This window comes from Cervus canadensis, chromosome 9 (assembly GCF_019320065.1).
Source record: "Cervus canadensis isolate Bull #8, Minnesota chromosome 9, ASM1932006v1, whole genome shotgun sequence".
In the NCBI taxonomy this organism is placed as follows: domain Eukaryota; kingdom Metazoa; phylum Chordata; class Mammalia; order Artiodactyla; family Cervidae; genus Cervus; species Cervus canadensis.
In genome coordinates, this window is record NC_057394.1 from 29,821,629 (window position 1) to 29,827,077 (window position 5,449).

Genomic DNA, 5,449 nt, shown 5'->3' on the forward strand with positions numbered 1-5,449 from the left:
GGGACCTTTTGATCTCTCTCAGGGCCGAGAAGGGGCCTGAGCAGTCAGGCCGGCTCCCCGCAAGAAGCCATACAAAACAGAACAGCAAAACCAAACATCTGCTTTTCTTAGACTATTTCTAAATACATTATAAATGCAACAGAATATATACAATTATATTTCTTCAGTATAGTCATAGATTCAAATTTCTTCAGGCTTTTTAATAGTTTGCTACTTGTATATTTTATCCCTTTATTATTGGTATGTTTCCACACTTCAACATTGTCAATATTCCACAATAAAAATTTTCATGCATGTAGCTTTATTAAGCTGAATAATTTCCTTAAAGCAAATTCTCAGTAGTGCATCAAAGTTTGTGGGAATCTTTATTATTTTGATAGATATTAAAATCCTATCCATTCTATTTAACAATGTATAAATATTGTAAAAAATAAAATATTACAAAGAGTTTACCACAGAAAAACAATATTGACATATTAAGTTTTATTTTCAAGACAAAATAATTTTTAAATACTGTGTTTTAAAACATGTCCATTTCCTCTATTTAAGTAAATAATATATATGGCAAACTTTTAATTTGCTATTTTTTAGTTTATATAATCAGTGAATTACTTGCCAATAAAAAGGATTTTTTATTGATTCAATCCTCATTTGTCCTTTCAATATTAAGTCATTACTCTAATTTTTAGTTAAGATTTAAATAAAAATTATATAAACATCAATTTCTTATTTCATCTATTTTACACTATGCTTCACAGACTTTTACTTCATAGAATAAATGTATCAACCACACATCCCCATCACCATCTTTTTTTCCTTCTTTATTGTCTCTCTTTAATAAAGTCAAATTTAACTATAATTTTATGTTGTCCTGCTAGCAATATTTTAACTTTAGCTTAGGAACTTAATTATAACATCAGTTATATCCAAGCTTTGTCCACAGGTTTATTTCAATCATTGAAAAGTAATTAGCAGATATTCACTAAAATGTGTCTATGTATATTTTCACTGTAAAATCACATAGTAATAGGATTACACTTTCTCTGTAGATTAATATGATTTATTTTTTTTGCATATGCTCTCTTACTGAAAAGCAGGATGTAGTACACACACACACACACACACACACACACATATAGTGAATGCATATAATATATACATATTATATGGGTACAAAAGTAATTGTAGTTTCAGACCTTAAATTTTAGATCATTATAACTAGACTCAAACACATTTTTATTAATCAAAATAGAAACCATTACAATCAGCACATTTTTGCCAAAAAGAAATGTTTGTTTATTCCTGTATCATGAAAATCCTTGCTTCAGGATTCAACAAAACTCTTGGAAAATATTTTCTGCCTCCTGCTGGTTGTGAAAGTGTTTTCCCTGCAAAAAGTCGTCGAGATGCTTGAAGAAATGGTAGTCAGTTGGCAAGAGGTCAGGTGAATGTGGCAGGTGAGACAGAACTTCGTAGCCCAATTTGTTCAACTTTTGAAGCGTTAGTTGTGCAACATGCAGTAGAGTGTTGTCATGGAGAAGAATTGGGCCTTTTCTGTAGACCAATGCCAACTGCAGGCATTGCAGCTTTCACTGCATCTCATCAATTTGCTGAGCTTACTTTTCAGATGTAATGTTTTCACTGGGATCCAGAAGCTGTAGTGGGTCAGACCAGCTCAGACCATCCAACAGTGACCGTGACCTTTTCTTGGTGCAAGTTTGGCTTTGGGAAGGGCTTTGGAGCTTCTTGGTCCAACCATTGAGCTGATCACTGGCAGTTGTTGTATAAAATCCACTTTTTGTTGCATGTCAAAATCCGATGGACAGATTGTTCATTATTGTTGTGGAGAAAAAGAGAAGATGACACTTCAAAATGAAGATAATTTTGATTTGTGGTCACTGATGAGGCATGCACATATCAAACATTTTCCACCTTTCTACTTTTCTTCACATGCTGAACAACCGTAGAATGGTCGACACTGAGTTATTTGGCAACATCTTCTGTAGTTGCAAGAGGATCAGTTTTGATGATTGTCTCAGTTGTCATTGTCAACTTCTGATGGCTGGCCACTGTGCTCTTCATCTTCAAAGCTCTTGTCTCCTCTGCAAAACTTCTTGAACCACCACTGCATTATACATTCCTTAGCAGTTCCTGAGCCAAATGTGTTGTTTATATTGTTGATGTCCTGTTTAGCGCAGTAAGCACTAGCCATGCACAGATGTTGAACATGTGAAATGTAGCTAAACCAAATAGCAAAAATATCAGAATATTAATTTCAATAAAACATTCTGTTTGAACCTTATATTTTCAAAATATTATTTGAGCATATGAAATGATTAATGATGCTTTGCTTTTTTTATATGCTACATATTGAAAATCCAGGGTGCATTTAGCATAAAAAAATATAAAATATCTCATTAATCATTTTATATTGATTCCATTGTTTCTTTTTACTGTTTTTTTTTAATGTGGATCCTGAAAATTTATAAATTATCTATGTGATTTTCATTATATTTCTATTGAACAGCACTAACTCTGAGCACTTAACCTTTCTAAGGGGTATTTCCTTCTTATAATGATATCTTCTTATTTGTAAAGTGTGGTTCATTATCACTTTAATACAATTAGAGTTGTATTACTTAATTAGATTAGCTTATTATTACCTAATATAGGCCAAGACTGTTATCTTTGCACCACAGAATGGAATAAAGTAAGTCTTTGCTCTGCTGTAAATATAACAGAAATGGAGACACATAGTTGTGGTTTTATCTGTTGAAGCCACTACCTAGTACAAAGTCTTCACCTGATTCATTGATTTTGTTTCTCAACTTCCATCTGTTGTGTTGTTTTTTATGTGCTCAGCTGTCTGACTCTTTGTGACCCAGTGGACCACAGCCCCCAGGCTCCTCTATCCATAGAATTTCAGGCAAGAATACTGGAGTGGGTTGCCATTTCCTCCTCCAGGGGATCTTCCAGACCTAGAGATTGAACCCGTGTCTCAAGGTGGTTTCTGCATTGGCAGGCAGATTCTTTACTGTTGAGTCACATGGGAAGCTATATATTTATAAATTGAGATATATTTCCAAGATCATTATTGTATAATGCCTGACTGAAAAGTAAACATTAATTAATTATGTATGTGGATCGCTGGTTGCTTTGACACATAAGTAGTTTTAAACAAATCACAGATTCAAGAAACTTATGTTAATACAAAGAGATGCTAAACCTGAACTTTTGGTATTTCAAATGATGAATTTCCAGGGGAAATCTGAGCACCACAGATTACTGAATATTTTACATATTCAACTCAATTCTTAAAATTCTGAATCAAAACTTTGGAACTTTAAGATATTTATCAAATTTCTGATAATATTCAATGGGGGAGTATTTTGCAGCTTGCTGAGATAAAAAAATAATAATAACAAGAAAAGCTCTTAGATTTTACTTGGTAAAACTCCAAATTATTAATGCACTTGATTGAAACAACAGACACTATTAGGGAAGTAAATAGGAAGGCTTTTAATTTCTATATACTAAGTCACGGACTTCCCTTTAAGATTTTATTAAACTGTATTTTTTTTTAATTTATGTTTTCAAAGGATAACTTACCCAAAATCAAGGAACAGTGGTCATTCTGATATGTAATCTAGTGATTTTCTTCTATACTTAAATGTGTTCAACATTTTCATTAACTTCACGCAAACTTACCTTTAAACAAAGTAAGCTATTTAGGTATATCACTTTTCCAACCTTAATTGCATCTCACATACTAAATTCATCCTTCAAATAGCTTCTTCAAGGGCAGGGTTAGTGAAGTATGGCACTCAGGCCAATATGGTTATTTTTTGTAAATAATCTTTTTTTTTTTTTTTTTTTAAGAACACTGTCAACATCCTTTGCCCTTTTTCTACCTTTCTTTTCTTTTTCCTTATTTTTTTTTAAATTAAACATATTGTCTATGACTGTTTTAACCCTACAACAGTAGACTTTAGTAGTTCTGACAGATAATTTCTAACCTGTAAAGCCTGAAACATTTCCTTTTTGACCATTATCACAAAAAGCTTAAAGACTTCTATCCTAAAGGGAGATTTTGCTTGTCCAGATGAGGCTCCTATTTATTCTTCCTTAATCTTACCGTTGCTACCCGTACATATCTGTATCAAAGCAGGCATCTTCCTGTCTCCAAATTATCTTCTATATTTATTTGTGTTCCTTAGCAGAAAACCTAATATATAACACCTGTAAGATAAACAGGTGCTTAATGAATGTGTTTGATATATAAGATAGGGAGAATCATTATAAAGGTGTATGTGAACATATTATTTTCCCTGTTGAAGGAGTTCATTGCTCAAGTCTTAATTGGGTTCATTTATTCTATAACTCTATGCTGTTTTGGAGAAGGGCATGGCAACCAACTCCAGTATTCTTGCCTGGAGAATCACATGGACAGAGAAGCCTGGCAGGCTACGGTCCATGAGGTCACACAGAGTCGGACACGACTGATCTACTTAGTACACCGGCTATACTATTTAATCTATCTTATTATGTTGAATAGAAAAAAAAAAAAACATGAAAAACTTAGGTTTGTAGAATAACTTAATAATTGTTTGGACTGTATATTGCTCAGTTATATGGACCAAGCACTCAACCACTAAGACTTTTCTCTGCTCAACTGAAGTTTCTTGAATAGGTCAACTTTTCTGCTTTCTGTCATTGTATTGACCTTCAGTATACGTGACCTACTCTGATAATTTCCTCCTGAATGACTTTCTAAAATATTAATGACAGCTGTTATATATTAGTTAATTAATTCTACAATTGTGTTTTGAGTAAATACAAGGTACCGGGTACAGTGGTAATGTTTCACATGTGTGACCTCATTTAAATCCATAAATCAGTATGAATTGAACCTGAACCTGGGAGAAGTTGCACAGATTAGAATTTACAGAGGCTCTATTTAAATCGAAATTGTCTGACTCCCCATCTTCTGCACTTAAACACAACTCATATTATTTCTGAATCACAGCTATTTCAGAGTATCTGGCAAGACTACCAGGAAATTTTAACAAACAGAGCTATTAAGATAATTGTCTAAATGGGTTGAATCAATCAATCAGCTCTTAGTTATTTAAAGGTTGCTTATTTGGCTCTTTATTCTCTCCCTTTTCCTCTGGCTTCCTGCCTATGGCCATTTCATTGCTCTTTAGCACTTTCATTAGAGAGTTGGCATGAAAAGAAAAAAGAAAAAAAAAAAGATGAAAACTAAATGAGGCTATTTGAATTTCCCAATGGGGTTAGCAGTTTTTAAATATTCCTTCAGGGGAGTATGCAGCAGTGTAGGTGATCTCTCTTCCTCATCCAGAAGGTCGTTTACCATATTTAAGCTTATCCTTTTTGTTGCTCAGAAATTAGGAATGTGTAAATCCAAATGATTTTATTTGAAAATGCT